This window comes from Ambystoma mexicanum, chromosome 12 (genome assembly GCF_040938575.1).
Source record: "Ambystoma mexicanum isolate Mex_15411 chromosome 12, UKY_AmexF1_1, whole genome shotgun sequence".
NCBI classification, from domain to species: domain Eukaryota; kingdom Metazoa; phylum Chordata; class Amphibia; order Caudata; family Ambystomatidae; genus Ambystoma; species Ambystoma mexicanum.
Genome location: NC_090936.1, coordinates 133,539,647 through 133,558,075, shown reverse-complemented (window position 1 = coordinate 133,558,075; position 18,429 = coordinate 133,539,647). Strand labels below are relative to the sequence as shown.

General features: G+C 47.7%; 1 protein-coding gene across 3 annotated transcripts in view; it reads right to left on the bottom strand.

The window, feature by feature from the left end:
- Nucleotides 1-16,210, bottom strand: part of NUP50 (nucleoporin 50) — a 431,487-nt gene extending 415,277 nt beyond the window's left edge. For 2 of the 3 annotated variants that reach the window (XM_069628172.1, XM_069628173.1), the window contains exon 1: nt 16,058-16,201. The gene's annotated coding sequence lies outside the window, so the exon portion shown is untranslated. Of the gene's footprint in view, nt 1-16,057 lie in introns of all 3 variants that reach the window. The other variant, XM_069628169.1, reaches the window with a different exon arrangement.
- Nucleotides 16,211-18,429: the final 2,219 nt, after the last annotated feature.

Sequence of the window (18,429 nt, the reverse complement as noted above, 5' to 3'; positions counted from 1 at the left end):
TGGCCATGCACTTTATCCAAATCATCCTCTCAATTTGGCAATGTATTTCCAACGATGAGCATTGTTTGTGGTACTTCACTGCTCGAGCGACATCTGGTAAGGCACCACAATTACAAAACCATCCCTCCTGTATTTTCAAACAATTGCTTGTTGAACACGCCCCTTAACAAGGTGGTCAGATAGATGCACAAAACAGTGCACCACTCTCCAACATAATCGGTTCCTGAGAGAACCACCCTGTTCTTGATAACTACTGCTTTTAGGTTAATCGTAAAAATGGTTCCCGGTGTTGCCTCTGGCGGAAGAGGTGGAAACAAAAATTCAACCGGTACCCCCCCTCCCCGAGTGACACCAATAACCTCGACTCACCCAATCCATGCATAACCTCCTCTGTCCTGCCCCACCCCATTATGAGGCCCCCCCTCACAGTAAAACCCAAAGTCCCCTAAACACCCCCCCCATGCCCAACACTCATGATAACCAGTCATCTCCTAGACAGCGCCACCCTACTTGCACCACCCCCCCTCCCCTCCCCAACTCCGGACCCTACAGTTTTCAGCATCCTTCCTCTTCACCTGCAAAGCCCTCACCCCTTGCCCCTGCCAACCCCATCACCAGACCACCCCCTTCTACTCTTCCCTCAGCATGGCACGCCTTGCTCTTTCTCGAATCATTGCTGCATCCCCCTTCCCCTCTCTCCCGCCTACCCTTTCTCACACACCTCTTGCATCCAAACGCATAAAACTCAAACAATGACTGCCCCTCACCCTCGACTCTTCATGCCTCGCCAAGCCTGCATCGGTCCAACCTCCCAGCCATCCTCAACCCTGCTGTCATGGCGTCCCCTTTAGCCAATCCCCCAACTCTCACTTTTTGGACAACCTCTCGCACAATACAGTTAAACCTAACACTCCCTCTGGGCACAAACCTCACACAAACTGCTGGACCACACACACCAGACAAACAGCACTTGCCTCCTACAACAGATCCCCCCCCTTCATCACATGCAAGCCAGCTACCGCCCGCTCATTCTTCCAGCTCCCCTTCCACCACGCCCACTAGGCCCCTATAAAGAGCATCTCTGACCGGCCCCACCACCACCGGCCCTCAGTTGGTATTGGTCATCACCTCACGCCACTCAGTCCCGCCGAGCCCATCCGCCCCCGAGCATCAGGAGACCACCTCATCCGATCAGATCACCTGCCTCCTTTTCAATGCCTGCTCTGTGGCAAAAAAAAAAGAAAAACTCCCAGGAACTCAAATGGCATGCATCTAAAACCCCCAACAGCAAGTCTGTGTTCGCCCTCCATCACCGTAACTACAAATCTGAGATCTGAAAGGCCAAAAAAGCCTACGGCTATAAAAGAATCCTGAACTGCCGCAGAAGCAGCAAAGAGCTCCACAGAATAATATCTGAATTTGTGATGCCTGCATACACCACTGCCCCGTCCACACAAAAGCTCTGCAACTCCCTCCCCCGCTCCTCGAAATTCCACTGTTCCGACCCACGTAACACCATCTTTCAACTCATTCCACCCCATCTCGAGCGAGGAGTTCCTGAAACTACTGCCCAGCAGCAGACCCTTTGAGTGCCTGCTTGATCCTTGTCCCGCCTCTCTCCTCAAAGAAATTCTCTCCTCCACCTGTGCAGGAGAACATGCAAGGTCCATACTCAACACCTTCCTCACCTCTGGCATCTTCCCAGAGCCTTTCAAAGTAGTGATGTCAAACCACTTCTGAAAAAAGCGTCTCTCGATCCCCTCCAGCCAATGAATTACTGCCAGTATCATCCGAGCACACAACCTCACCTGCTATAACTATGCTGACTATACCCAAATTATCCTGAGAATTACCAAAACAAGCATCTATCCACGACCGGACCTAGTAGCTTGCCTCAGGTATAGCCCTATGGATGACAAGAAACCACCTCCTTCTGAACCCTGGAAAACAGATCATGGTGTGCGGCAACATAGCTCTAATCCCGCAACCACTCCCATGGCCCCCCTCCCTCGGCACTCCCCTGCCTCCCTCCAACATAGTCTTGGCTGCATAATGGGCTCAGGCCTAACCTTGTCCCACCGGATCAATGATGTATCCAAATACCATCAGTACCACCTCAAACTCCCGAGACATCTTCCCTCCCCAAACCTACCCCAACAGACTGGCTGCTATTATGTCCACTGTCATGTCCAGACTAGACTATGCGAACTCCATTTATCTGGGTGCACTGGCCTCGTATGCATCACCCACCGAGCAGTACACAAGAACGGCTCGACATGCCTATAAGAAAAGATTATGCCCTACCTCCCAACACTCCCACTAAGATCTAGCATGGCCTGCCTACTAGTGATTTCTGACTTCAATTCAGCCAGGATTGGCGGGGTAGTCTTTTCTACCTTGGTACCAACACTGTGGAACTCACTGCCTCCCCTCGTTAGACAACCAGGACTACATGGCCTTCCGCAAAGCATTTAAAACCTGGCTTTTTCCCTAAAAATTGAAAAGGACCGCCTAAGACCTCCTAAGCACTCCACCAATGGCCAGAATTTCAGCTTATATAGCATTACCTCCAAAATAACTGCTGGCCACAGAAGCCGGCCGATAATGTCTCCATCATAGAAATAGAAACAGTCAGGGCTCGAAAGCTAGCTTTAGCGACCAACAGGCTCTAGGACATGCAGCTGCTGACTCTCTGCACCTTTGCCAAAAGGTCACTATTGATCGTATGCCTCGACCTGACATGCTCATCACTACCAGACATACCCCACGCTCCAAGACCAGAAGATATCGGTCAACATATATCATCCTGGAGACCATAGTTCAACAGCACCCATAACTAAGTCTAATCACTATCTTCCCATAAGGAAGCACAGCACCATCCCCCAAAGGAGATGCAAACCACTGCCATAGTGCCAAATGTGCAGATTCACAGCCACACTCCCAAACGCCACCTGCCCCACCAACCGCGAATGCGACTGGGCCCGCCCTTACCAAATTTACCCATCTTGATATTAATTCACAAAACCACAGCCGCAGGCCTCATGGTCATGCAACCACGATCTGCCCGGTTACCATCAACCCGTATCATGCCCTATCTACCAGGAATCTACCCAGTGAACCACTACTGCAGAGCTTGAAAGCACTAGGCTTCGAACATCTTGAACTGGCCTCATCATGCCACCTATACCTGGTATACAAGGCGGAATGCTCAAGTCAGGCAAGCAATAAGGCTATTAATGACCTCACCCGAGGCTGAATACCAACTATGCTGTACAGCCTCTGCACAATCTGTTCTCTAGCACCCCTGCCTCAACGAGACTACATTGCTGTAATATTTTATACATCCATAACCACCATCATGCCAACGAGTTACCAAGCCCCAGCCAGAAACCATGACCAGGGACCCGTAAATGGGCCATATGACTCCTAAAAACAGAACCTCAAATTTGAAAACCCGGCAACTGAGCAACATACCCACGCCATCCGGAGAATCTGACTGAGATCTTCTACCACGAATGACCAGGACAGGCAGCATACACATTGGGCTCTGAAAGTAATCGATTCAAAGGCCTCCTACCAGTAAGCACAGTCACTCATACCAATATGCTCACTCTATACTTGACACCAACAATAGAGCGCAGCTATACCCATCGATCAATTTTGGCCTAGCTGCACACATACCTACACTACCCCATGAACAGCTGAGAGAATGCAGCTATACCCCACGAAACAATCGGCCTAGCTGCACACAGAAATCTCTTACACAGGCCCACGGCCGCCAGAATGCAGACTGAGTCCACTACCTTGCTGCTCACATTCCACTGATCTCACAACCACCGCACCTCGTGTTAGAATGCAACCACAGACATGCTAACCGCACTGGCTGCACACATACAGAGTGCACCCAAGCACTATAGACTACCCTACTCCATCCACTGATCTGGACTACTGTCCCCAAGGGTGTTAAACCTACAAGTGCTTTGAGATCAAATTATACATAAGACGCTATATAAATGCACAACAACATATCTTACTGGATACAAAACTGGAGTTGGACATACAATGCCTTTCTCCGTGAAGGTAATGTGGAGCTTACCTAGGAGATCACTGCCCAAGAGATTCACTGGGGTATCTGTCCAATGCAAAATAGGAGAAGATACATTTTTTCAGTGTAGGGAACTGACAAGCTAGCCCCAGCTAAGCACTTTGTGTCCATCGTTTTAGCAGACATGGTGAACTCACCTTAGTTGATGCAAGATTTTGTAGCCCCTGTATCGACCATGAATGAAAACACTTAGTCATCTACCTGCCCACCTATCCCGGGGTTCCTCTTCTGGACCAGTGGTAACAGACAGAACTGGACACAGATCCCTGTGGGCTGTCCTACTCTTGGTACATATTAGCACAGGGGAGCGAGAAAGGATTCCCTCCAAAATCATTTGCTCCAGTGTAATGAGGGATCGTTCCTTGGGGTAAAGGATTTTTCTCCCATGTCTGTACCGGTGCCCTTGCTAGCAGTCATTTATCACTGGGTTCTGATCAAACCATGCCTGCTGTGACATGCATGGTCAGGGATTGCATTTGCTGAGCTCCTACATCAAAATACTGTGGTCTGCTCTAGCAATCTCATGATACGTTTCCCATCCTTCCGTACAACCAACACTGGATCCCATACAACCCTGCATAGATTTCTTAGTGGCCTGTTAAACCAGGGCCCCATTCCTCCAAATCCGCGAATGACCCACTTACTCGAAAGAATCCTCCTCCTACTCTGCGAAAACCCTCTCATTTGCCTTGGACTGGGAGCATACCTATCCATCCAACCTCGTGACATACCCAATTCACTATGTCCCTGTTCTCCCAATTGTCCCTGCTGTTCCTTCACAGAGCTGGTAATAATCGCCCCTTGCAAACAGGTTTTCACTACTCTTTTCTGCATAAGCTTGCGCTCTGCCTTTTGTGCCTGCACTATACTCTCCTTTTCCGTCTCTCGTCTTTGATATGATCGGATATGGCACTATACGGCTATGCACAAGTGTTTCAAGGCACAAAGAGGCAAAGAAGGGAGAGCAGAGGGAGGACAGAGAACGATCTTATTAGGTCAAGTGACATTGAGATTGCTCAAGTGCAGGGGAGGGGGGCAGTGCTGTACATGGGATCAAAACAATAAGAAGTGCAACCAGCAGGTGGCAGGTACAAGGGTAAGTGCAGACAGAAGGTGTCCAAAAGTGCAGGTGGGGGGACTGTAGGGTTACAAATACAGACCTGAGTGCAAGGGTTTCCGGGAGGCAGTGGTGTGTGCAACATCCGATTCCCATTCACCTTTGTCTCCTACTCCAGTCATCACTTCACCCGATACTTCTGCAAGCACGGAAGCACACTTTGCACTGTTGTAGGGTGCTGGTTCCTGTTCTGCCTGCTCGATTCCTGTACCCATAGCAATACTTCCGTCCTCCAGGTCCACATTCACCTCTTTGATAGCAGATATCCGTCCTAACAAGGTCTTGTCGTTGTCTCCACCTTCCTTCCTCTACGTCCTTAGCCTTTCTATTCATTTCGTCTTGCTCTTCACTTTTCTGCTGTCGCAACGGCACTACCTCTTCTTCCACTAGCCTCAGCAACCATTTGTAGTCTGCCCTCTATCCTAGTGGTAAAAGGCATACACCCCCCCTCCCTCCTTCATCTGCTCTTCTAGCTGCCGGCCTCCCCCTCTTGTTCCTCCACCCGTAGGGGTGCGCCACTAAATATCCACCCAATAACCCCCCCCCCACTCCCTTGATCCCCTGCCTGGTCTTAGTATAACCCCGCAAAAATCACTCCTCTTCCTTGCTTTCAGCGCAAATCACCTCACTTATCTATTAACTTTAAATGTATACTTCTCACTACTACACAAAAAAAAAAAAAAAAAAAACACACATGCAGGCCAATATCTCAGAGATGTCTCCTTCACTCGAGCATAGAAGGAAGGAGCGCATGGTTTTCCACTACAACAAAGCTGCTCTCGTGCTCTTCATTACGAATACAATACAGTCTTTTCCAGACTGCAGGAAGATACCCTTCACTACTTCAACTAACCAGGAAAAGCAAGGGGAGGGATCCACCCCCACAATTAATATAAAATGAACGGTACATAGGGTATACTTCAGGAAGGCATCTACTGGTGGACTTACCATAAAATGCCACCTTACCATAAGATGCCACCTCACTCTTAGGTGAGGGCTCCAATCAAACAGACAAGCAAACTGGAGGGTATCAGGACAAACCTCACAATGGACGTGCTGTTAGGAAGGGATACCACCCCTCACCTCTAAAATAAACAAGAGGAAATTATGTACAAAGGACTTGCAACACAAAACCGTTCACACATTCCATCCCCATAATCTCTTCTAACGCCACACACGCACTCAGATTCTACCCATACATCAAAAAACAACCCTCCCTTTCTCCCATTTCCCCTCTTGCATTACCCCCAAAAGTGCACTCACATGAGCCCGAAGCGCTCTGAAGTGGTGCTCCTTCAATTCATCCTGCACAACTGGACAATAGTATCACACCTCTGGGGAACAGACAGGACTTTAACCAATAAAGTTACCGTAAATCACTGGTCCCGCAGAGAGGCGCCGCAGACTAGTTGTGCGGTCCGGAGACCCCTCCTCCCCCCAACGTCTCGGAAAGCCTGGGGCCCACCCAGGGACACCAAATGTGCAGATGGGCCGCCAATACCCTTAACCCAAAGCAGGCCCACCTCTTAAGCGAGTGCACGTATGCATGTAAACCAAGTTTACTGTACAATCGTCCAGGGAGGGCGGCTAGATGACGCTGTAGAGGCAAACTAACTAGAGTCTTCCCTGAACCACACAAGTGGACACATTATACAGTTTTGCAACTGCTAAAACACTTATAATTTTATTACAATCCACCTCCAAATGTGATTGGTTAAGACCTATACAAGAAATTCCATTGTTCTCCAGTTCCCCGTTCTGAATGGTCACGACAATCTCAACTACCATTGCCAGTTCTGTGTGTACAGCGCACCCTCTTTTGGGATTAGTCCGTGGTAGGTTGTGACATCACATAGTTGCACGTTCACATACAAACAGTTTATTACAACTTCCAGCTGGCGAGAGACCCAACTCTAAACGTAACTGCACATGGTTTCCATGAATACTTCAAACATGAGAAGAGGAAGAATAAATGGGTTACACCTTTGAATTAGTGATAACCATCTCACACACCCGGACTTGCTGAGTCTCCTGAACGCGCTAATCTAAATGACTACCAATTCAACACCATGGTCTCTGGTCACATCCTGATAAAACGATCAAAACCTATGAAGTATCGGTCAGGTTGGCCTCAAGCGTGACTTCACCCGAAGTTTGCCAATTAAAAACAAATGGTCGGATGATACTAAACAATAACAAGCTCCCAAGCATTGCATCTTCTGCTATACTGCCAAGCGATAAAAACCCTGGTCTGCTTGTTGGATGACCTCTGCTTGTTTAATCACTACATTACCTTTGGCCTGCAAACCTGCTAAACCAGTTTTTCCCAGTCACTCAAACTTCACCTCGCGAACTGACAGCAGAGTTTAACCAATTTATGAAGATTACAGTGCATATAGATTTGTAAATTACCCCCATGTACACCATTGTGCAAGCAGGTCTTAAAAAAATGTACTAAATAAAAAATCTGTCCTCTTTACAGTGGTTTCTTCCTCGCATGAGCATTATGGTACGTCGTGGCCCAGCTTCTAGGCACTTCATAGCACACCATATCTAGATTGTGTTTATATTTCATTGGCGATTTTGACATTCATCTTGCTGCACGCGTGCAATCTAAAATGTATAAACTTAAACAAAGTAACATCTCTCCTTCACATAAACTACGCTGGATAAATATAAAAAGTGCAAGATCGCACCAACTTGGCCACACCCCCAGTCAAAGATGGCGCGCAACGGGAGCCTTCTTCCTCATTGGGACCTTTCCCGACTACATCAACAAGTAGCTCACAAGCTGTTCAATGCAGTAATCCGTGCACAGAGCTGTTCTTTTACTTCTGGGAAGCCCAATTCAGGGTCTCTGGGACCCGGTTGATGCCGTCCTTCTAGGGATTGCTCCAGTCTATCCAACAGAGGGCCGTGGTCCACAGTAGCTCACCCTCCATGTTTCCTGGAGATGGTTAGAGGCAGAGCTCTGCGCTGGCTTAAATGCCTTCTATCTTCAACTCTATGGCAGTGAACCTTGGAGCCGGTTGTACTCCCATAGGTACAGTGAACCACCCTTGGTCCTAGGAGTGCAAAGACGAATCAATAAATAAGTATTCCCTTTCCTTATAAAGGCTGAACGTCAGAGGAGTGGTCCAAAACAAGCCTGCTATAAGGGGTCCAATCAAGGCTGTTGTAAGAAGTACCATTGGACTTCAGATATCACACCCAGAGAGCCTTGCCTGCAGGAAAGGGGGTACACAAAAAGGTAGAGGGCCCCAACAGAAACCAACACTTCTCTCATGCCACCTCCTTCTGGCTACTTTAACTCTGCCCCTTCCTATGTCTGCTGACTTCCAAGGGTCTGCAGTTTCGAGAACCGGGGTGTGAAAATGGCTTTGAAGCACTGGTTCCTTGCAGACCTCCTCGGGCAGGGTCTTGTGTCCCAGGAGGAGGGCGACGAGGGATAAAACCTGGGGGGGTTGCACCGTCTGCCATTACATTTTCTTTGCACTTTAAATAACGTGAATTGTGAATTTATGCATGTTGTTGAGTTGTGGTTTATTCTTTTGTGCCAAAGACAGCAGAAAGCGGCTACATAAACATAGCTTAAATTGAACATTTTCTTTGGGCCTCACTCCACCTTCATTGCCATTCTTTGTTGTTGACAGAGGGATAAAAGATGCACCATCCTGGACACTGCTTCACACCGCGGTTGTGTATCAATGTCTTTTCTGACATTCCCCACGTCAGTCCCATCACTGCTGGGCATGGGTCACACAGCAGAAACTAGCGATATTTCAAATTGCAGAGGTTGTATAATTGTGTGCTCTTAGTAATTACCATCCCCCAACCAGACATTGCTTACATTAAAATATGTACATGCAACCACAATGACCAAGGAATGACAAAGGGGGGTTGGGGGGGAGTTCCAACCTTCCCGCATGGTCTGGGGCAGACCCACAAATCGCCGGAGGGAGGAGGTTCCTACGTCTGGAAAAAGTGGTCAGAAGAGGTTGAAATTATTATGGAGAAGAGGAGGGGCAGGGCTTCCCCTATTAGGCCTGCCTATGCATATCAAAAACAAGAGGAAGGACATGCAAGTTGCCTCCAAGTGGGTGAAGAAACCACAGGAGGGCAATCTTCACAGACTCTGGTGCAGAGACAGCGAGGTACCAGCCAGAGGATATCAGGGGCCCGGGCAGGAGAGGATTTGGGGTACTGGCAGGCACTGAAAAAGATTAAAGGGTCACCCAGGAGTTCCTTCACCAATACTTTCGGGATTTTGGAGACAACATAGCGAACACCATTCAATCTCAGTTGATTATGAAGCGAGCGGAACTGTCCAAATTGTTTAAGAGGTGAAGGGGACAGAACAAAACCAGAGAAGCGGACCAATGCAGCAAAGAGCGCCATACAAGAGATCGCAGAGGACACAAGGAAGATAGACGAGCTGGTAGAGCAATTAGCAAGGGTCACACAGAACCTCGAGACCCAGAGCGAAGACCTTGAAAACCACTTGAGAAGATCCAGCATCAGAATAAAAAGCAGACAAGGATCTACGCACGATGGTGGGGCAAGTGTTTGCAGAACTGCTGGAGGTGGAAGACTGGTTGGGGATAGAGTTGGACCGCATACACAGAGTGGGGCCAAAAAGGGGAGAGTCAGAGGCCAGACCGAGAGATGTAGTGGTGGCCTTTCACAAGTACCGGCAGAAGGAGAAGGTGCTGGCTGCTGCCAGGAGGGCCAGATCAGCTACAATGGCTCGAACTTCAGCTAATCCAGGACCTAGCTCAGACCAACCTGGTGAAGCGTAGGATGATGGGCGCCCTAATGCGGGCAGATATGCGCTATAAATGGACCTTTCCCTTTTGACTACTGTTTGAATGGGAAGGGAAATAGCATTGGGTCACCACCTGGAAGGAAGGTACGAGGTTCCTGAAGATTGAGGACGAAGGGTCACCAAGGCAAGAACAAAGACCAGCAAGATAACTGTTCCAAGAGGAAAATGTGGGAGTGGATGAAGTTTTCAACAAGAGGCTAAAAAAAAATAAAAAAAAGAACAGGGCTTAAGGGGCCAAGTTAAGCCCCATTAAGCCCACCGCACCCTATCAACGAGAGGGCAGGAGTGGAAGGTGCCCACACACCCCCCCTCAACAAAGTGCCACGCTGAGGAAAAAGGGGGGGGGGTTAATAGGAAGGAATGTTGTAGTCCGCCTGGGGAAGTAGTAATGGTAAAGGTCCTGGGGGGGAGGTGGGTGGTACAGGAGGTCTTCGTTTATCTACATGGGTCTAGGAGACCCGCACAGGTTTAACTCTGGGTTGTTACAAGGGCTCAATTCCAGAGATGACATGGTAAGACAACCATAGGAAAGAGGGAAGTGCTTTGGGTGTCCATAAACGTTGGCTTAATTCCCAGGTTAAGAGAAGGAGAGTGGAACAGTTCTTGGAGCAGGGAAGCCAGGAATTGTAGTCCTCCAAGAGACACGCTCAGAGGTGAGACAGGCACAAGCTTAAAAATCAAGGGGTATCGCCATCTGTTCCAATCCAACGCCCCAGGGAAGACAGAAGGCAGGGGTGCTGATCACTATTCAGGACATCCCAGGCTTCCAGGTCATAGCTATAGAGGGGGACACAGGATAGGTATCTGGCGATCTCTTTCCAATGGGAGAAGGGGACATATACAGTGGCAGCAATCTATACCCACAATACGGGGCAAGATGGGTTCTTGCGGGCGACACTGACCAAATTTGGAAAAAGTCTCCAATTGCAGATAATATTGGTAGGCGACTAATCTGGCGTGGGACCCAAGAGAAGACCGGAGCGCAAGGGTGTTCCACATCCAGCAGGCGCCATCTGCTTGCTTGAAGGAACACATGGCCCAATTGGCGTTGGTAGATGGCTCAGGCGGGGGTCGACACATTTTATTCCCATGGTCAGAGATTCTCCTAAAGGATAGATTACACCTAGATTTCGAGGCCACTATTGGGTAGGGTTGCAGGGACACAGCTAGGAGTGATCGCCCTGTCAGACCATGCGCCCATAATGATTGCCTTAAATATGGGGCAAACGAGCCAGGCCTATGGCGGTGGAAGTTCCCTAACCGCATCCTTAAGGATGGAGTCCAATGCGACGGCAAGGAATAAAATCTTGGATTACTTTGCACGTAACGCAACAGAGGGTGTATACGACCAGGTGGTGTGGGACACATTTAAGGGTACATTGAGGGGGGGAGCTCATCACGATGAAGTGCCAGAGGGACAAACAACTAGGTCTCTTACAGGAGGAATTGGAAGCTAAACTTTAAACAAATAATGGCTCGAATGGCAAATAACGTGAGGAGTATGCTGCAAAGGTAAGATCTGTTGAATGGGGGGGCAATTAGATGTTTTTGCATACTAGAGGGGCAGAGCGTTTATTGCTCTACCTCCAACAGAGTTATGTCAAAGCCAATAAGGCAGATCACCCTGTATCGAGGTAGATTAGGAAAAAAGAAGAGTCAAGGTCAATCCTTAAAATAAACAGGTGGGGGGGGGGCAAGAAAGCACTGCTCTACCTGACATAATTTCAGTGTCCAGTCCACAGAATATTATTCATCCCTGTACATATCAGAGTACCCTGAGGAGGGAGCCCAAATGAATACCTGTCCCAGTGGCCTCTCCCCAAGGTCACGCCTCAGGAACTGCTGGGAAACATTACTCCCAAAGAAGTAATGGCAGCTATAGCGATCTTGCCTTCAGGAAAGACTCCGGGCTAGGACTGCTTCCCAGCGCGTTTCTACAAAAACCTTTAGAGAAGCACGGATACTGCTCTTAGTTCAGCTCTCCTGTGCTGCTCCCAAACCTTGATAAGGATGTCAACTCTGCGGTTCGTACCGGCCGATTGCCCTTATTAATCTAGACACAGATATACAACAAGATTCTGGCTTCACGCCTGGATAAGCTCCTCCTCCCCAAAATGATTGATGCCGACCAGTTGGGATTTAGACCTCTGATGACAGACACGCTGATTGTTATCGGATTGAAAAAGTAAATAAACCTAGAACTCTTGCACTTCTCCTAGCCTTGGATGCCAAGAAGTCATTTGACTGGATCAAATGGACATTCCTCTTCCATACCATGGAGGTTATGGGATTCTGTTCTAAATTTCTTTCAATGGTAAGAGCCAACTATCAAACTCCCTCCTTGTGCCAGGCAATCTACAGGCAACTTTCCCAGAGGATCAAGGTCTCACAAGGCACTAAGCAGGGTCTCCCGCTCTTATATGCCATTCACCTGGAACTGCTCTTGGCCAGCATTAGGGCCTCACCAGATATCAGAGGTATTCCCTTTGGGGGTGAGGAGCATAGGGTTGCAGAGTTTGCTGATGACATGCCCCTCTTGATCACAGAGCCAGAAACTTGTTCCCAGGGATCTCGCTGGAACTTCTCTTTAGGGAGGTGGCAGTGTTAAAAATAACTGCCCACAAGTCAGAATTATTAAACTGGACCGTCCCTCAGAAAAGAGACAGGAATCGCAGGATATAGAACCCTATAGATGGGCAGAAACCAGCATTATTTGGGGGTCCAGATTACTGGTTCTCTGGGTTCTCTTTACCATGCCAACTACCCGCCTCTAGCAGAAATGCTGCACCAGCTTTGGCGGAATGGGTGCCCTTATCAATACCCTGGCTGGGGTGGACGAATGCCCTTAAAATTGTGATTTTACCAAAAATCCTTTACTATTTCACGGCCCTGCTAGTAGGGATTCCCCCAAGGTTGCTTCGGGACCTTTCAAAAACAGGTGGAGTAAAAACGGGTGGAGTCATTTATTTGGAACCTCAAGAGACCCAGGGTAGCTATGCAGATGCTAATGTCTCCCAGAAGCAATGGCGGGTTAGGGGCACCAAACTTACGCCTCCATTTCCTTACAACTCAAATCACAGTGATCCGGGATTGGTTCAGGGGTGATTGTGCGATGGTCTAGCGTAGAATGGACAAAGCGGTGGTGGGCTCCACGCTGGACATGGTGTTGTGGTGACCCAAGGGGGATAGGCCTGCAAACATGTACCATAGCGGGATATGAGCACTGGTGGGGGACTCATGGGATGAGCTGGTGTGGTGGGTGAACTTGACCACCTTCCCCTCCCCCCTGACATCACCGTTTAGGAATCCCCAGTTCATGCCGGGTATGGAAAGTGGTGCCTTCAATGGGTGGGAGGCGGCAGTGTGCCGCAAACTACGCGACATGTACTCCGATCAAGACATGTAATCCTTTGCACAGTGCAAGCAGGACTTTGGGCTAGATAGGGGGTGGGTATTGCTACTCTCAACTGAGACACTGGCTTACAAACCCAATGGTCTGGTCAGCAGCCACCAGGAATCTCGTTCCCTTTGAACTGTCTGCAACGACAGACACAGGGGACAGCCATTTGGTATGAGCATTATATGGGATTATAGGAGAAAGCGCAAGGAGCCAGGCATGCACTATATGGAGCAGTGGGAAACTGCAGTGGGGCAGCCGCTGGAGCATTGGACTCAGTTATGGGTAGAAATAGCCAGCCAGCCAGCCCACACAGGCCATCCGGATTCAGGAGATGTGGGTTAAGATAATGGTCCAATGGCATCTCACACCAATAGAATTACATCTATTCTACCCAACTGCGTCAGCAGTCTGCTGGAGGGGATGTGGGGAGCTGGGATTGTGCAAGCATATCTGGTGGGAATGTCCAGTCATACAGCCTTAATGGGAAATTGTCCATGCAGCAATTAATAGTATTTTTGGGAGTTAGATGTCGGACAACATAGGGTTGGCCAACCTGGGAATGGGCGGGGTTCTGGAAAATCTACCCTCGAAAGCTCAAAGAAAGAATTACCTGATATTGGTGGCACACAAATGGAAACAATAAGCTACCCACACAGGACATGAATGGGTTAGTAAAATCTGAAATGTTCCAGCACGTGAGTGGGTGACCTATTCGATTCAATGGGATCAACAAAGGTTTCTCTCAGACTGGGACATTTGTCTCCCATCACCTGCGGCAGGACGGAGGAAAAAGATTGCTGGGGCTTGTTTGAATACTTGCTCCGCTTGGGCAGGGCACCTTCACAGGACGCAGGGAGGCAATATGGCTGAAGTTTCCAGGGGAGGCTAGGACTATTGCAGGGGGGTTCTCAAACGATGCAAGGGCCCGTACACCCGCTGACGAGAGCTGGCCACTCTCAGAAACTTGGGACCGGGAGACATATACAGAGTTTATGGACTGTGGAGTGGGAGGGGGGCGTTAAAGAAGCAGGACTGGGTGCGTTGTTGATTACATGTGTTGGGATCAAGGGGGATTAAAGGTGTTGAAAATGCCAATATTTTTTTTTTTTTTTTAAAAGCACATTGCTACTGTGTTGCCCTCACCAGCCAAAATCAACTCCCTGGACCAACACCCAACACAAACACAGATACACACATTCTCTGATTCAACATTCACTCGCTTATTCACACACAGTAATCACTCTCATTGCATGAGAAGATCTGAAGAGACCTTCCCATACAGGTTATATCCCACTGTACCAGTTCAAATAGGAACAAGGAAATGATATTTTTTTCCTGTGCTTTGGGAAAAGGCTCCTCTTTTGAAAATTCAGGATTTATTTGAAAATACGCAGACCCCTCTTTCCAGCCTCTGCTTTGCGCAGTTGTGCATTTGGTGGGAAAAAGAGCACCTCAATGTGCACAACTATGAAGCACACATTTAAATGATTTAAATGTCCTTTGTGCACGGTAAACCACATTTATTGCACAAGTGAAGTGAATGAGCATCCCATCAGTTGCACCAAACACGCTTAGAAAATTGTTTCATAGTGTGGTTCGAGGCGTCAGAGGGGAATTAGGAATGGGGAAAGGACACACGGGAATGAAGGGTGCATGGGTTATTTACTGTTTCTGTAGTCATTAATCCCAGATTTTCTCATGAGCAGGTATTGGTGTTCAATGCCATAGCTCCAGAGCAGATAATGTGACTGGAATCGTTAGCCCCAGAGTACGGGCGTACGTACTGTGCATGCCATCATGTTCGCAGAGCAAGTATTGCGTCTGTAGTTATAAAGTCCAGGGCAGGTATTCTGTCATATGTAACGGATTAGCAGGTACTGTGTCACGTCATTAAGTCCAGGGCAGTGTACTGTGTCTGGAATCGGTATCCCACATACGTTACTGTGTAATTATTTGCCACAGACAGGGCAGGTATTGTCAAACGTAGCTGACGTACTGTATTGGCATTCATTAGTTCCATAGCAGGTATTGTTTCGGTGTCGGAGTCTTGTTCCCGTGTCTGCAGCCAGACCTAGAACAGACACTGTGCCTGTAATTCTTAACCACAAAAGGGCCATTGAACCCAGAGAAAGTATCGGATCTGCAGCCTTGAGCCCTGGGGAATCATTACTTTTAGAGTGGGCACTGGAACTAGAGACAGCCCAAGTCTGCAGTCATTAGCCGGCTAATATATAGTCACTTACACTAGACCGCGGGCCGTGTACTAGCTGCCTGCACAGCAGTTACTGCGTCTGCGAGCATTCCAGAGCCTGCACTGTACCGTAAATGAGCCTTGGAGCAGCTACTGTGTCTACAATACCAACAACAACAGGCTACACGGTGTAATTACAAAACCAAATGTTTAGAAAATCACGCACTTACAATTTTTAATTTCAATATGTGACGAGTACAATGCAACGAATTGCAGCCTCTTCAACGTACATTTGCAGAGGTTGCAAAAGGGCTTCCCTAACCAATAGAACAACAAAGTGGTCAGAATAAATTGAGTTAATGGGTGCTAAACGAAATGAACATAACATTAAATACAAGAGTTGGGTCGCATGTACTCACCTGATGCTGCCTGGAAACTGAAAAGGAGGGTTTTGTAAACGGAGGGCTTATGTGCTTTCATTATCAATTGAAACACACATTTAAAGTCCCTAAGAGACCCGATAGCATTGTGTGTTTGCTTAACAGCGTGCCGACATTTTCTGAAATGCCTTTAGGGCGTCATGACCTATGAACGTTTTGTACGCGGGACGTCGCCGTCTACGTGCTTAGGAAGAGAATCATGGAGGAAGGACTCAGGATCGGATAACGCCATGCTCTGCACGGCCAGTGTATTTAGGCGCCGGTGTGTTTGATGTTCCTATTTTGATTTTGATTTTGGTTGAAGCAACAGCATTTTTTCTGTCTTCATTTTTCTGTCTTCTTGGCTGGTAAGTAGTATCCCCGCCTCTCTCACGTGCCCCCCCCTATTGGTTCATTGCGCCGTACCTGCCTAAGTTTTAAAATCAAAAACCCCGAGATATATGCCCCGCCCATAGCTATACAAGACTCCGCCCATTTAACAGACGATAACATGATAAAGGAACTACACTATAGACAACCAGACCAGTGTTCGAATACTAAAATAATCTAACATTAAGGCCGTGCTAATAGACATATCTCTCTGCTAAAAACATATGCAACCGTTTCCTTGAACGGGTGGCAAACTCTACATACAAATGTGCACATATTAGCAAAGTTAATTTCTTTCCCCGTCCTGTTTTCTCGTACAAATGCGTTTGGACGTGGTTAGAGAAAAAACAACCATGACTTTAATAAGTTTTGAGGCGAAGAAAATTTACAAATGGGTACTGTATATTGGTTGCAACATGCTATGATTAATGGATTGTATTTTTCATCTGATGCCCAGACACATACACACCCTATTTTTGCTGTTAAATCAGACCAGCTCTATAAATTCAGCATCTGTGGGGGAAGTAGACCCCCCATTAATCAAAGTTAACAATGCGCTGTAAATTTGATTTCTAATAAAAGCAATATAGACGGGGTGCCTGCACACACAACACGCCCCGGATGGTTTCTGCATTCGCGATTTTTTTGTTCTTTCATATTTCGTAAGTGCAACAGAGAGCTACGAGGGTTGCTGTCTAGTATGTAAACTGCAATTGCAGCCGTTTCCAAATGACAGCACGTCCGGAGGAGCAGTGCCTTTAAGCCCAGACAGTATACAGATGGTAAGGGAACAGCACTCGCCCATGCCATTGCCCCACGAAAGATCATTACGGACTTGATGAGCAATCTTCTCTCGTGCGCCTCTGTATATTAAAACACACGCAGGCTCTCCTCCTGCCTTAGTAGTATCCCAAAGGGCAATGAGGGTGCAGCCCTAACAAGTATTGTAGTATCACTGAAAAGGAGGGCAACACACAACTGTATGTAGTTAAAAATAGGCAGTGGGAGAATCCCATTTACGCAAGACGATAGCACTATAGAACAGTGACCAAGGAGATAAAGTGTCAGTATTGAAGACAGAAGGATAGATGTGAAATCTCAGGGACAGCCCTGTCCTTGAGATTAGGGAAAACTTTCCTTGGGGAGTGCTGATGTGCCGCTTACAAAAAAGGGGACAGTAAAAGAAATCAAAGAGAATCCATTTTTGAAAAACAATAACATCAAGATTGTTAGACTCCTGTATGCCCTAGGTCACTGTTAAACCTCACAGAGGAATATAGGCAAACATGTATAAAAAGGTATAAAAGTAAAGTTTACACCTTGGACTGAGAAAACAAATAACAAATAAAAGGCCCATACTGTCTATTGTGGGTACATCATGCTTTACTATCCCATAGACAGATCGAGACTTCCCAAGGTGACTCTACCGTTAAAATCTAAGAAAGAGGATCAGACCAATGTTGTTGTACTGCTGTGATTCAGAGTTTATGACAGAAAGTGCTCCCTGGTGGGGATGAGTCAAATTTCAAATGAAGACAAACATGCAGCCCACGTATCCCTTCCAGCTGAGTATTAGATGGTAGGGCAGGTCGTGAGGCCACAGTAAAAGACATATAAAGGGTTGTTCATGGTAAAGGTAGTGTGTGTTTAGATTCTCCACCATGTAACAACCGCTGTCTACCGGTTTCAGTGGTGTATTTTGGGTGTAACCAGTTTCACCAGGACAGTCTTCTAAGACAGGGGGGGGGAGAGTTGTTCAGGTGATAATCTATATTCAGTCACCGTGTTTCTGCCACAGGGTTTATACTTTACCCCATTTCATAGTGCCAATGCAGGGAAATTCAAGAGGAGAACCTATGGAAAAACAAAATGATAAACCATGGTCACTCCCCAGGCACTGCCATGCGCTCTGATGCTAGGAGACAGCAGACCAAGTAGCTGCATCTTCTTATTCAGATCGAGGAAACTCAAAACAATCCATT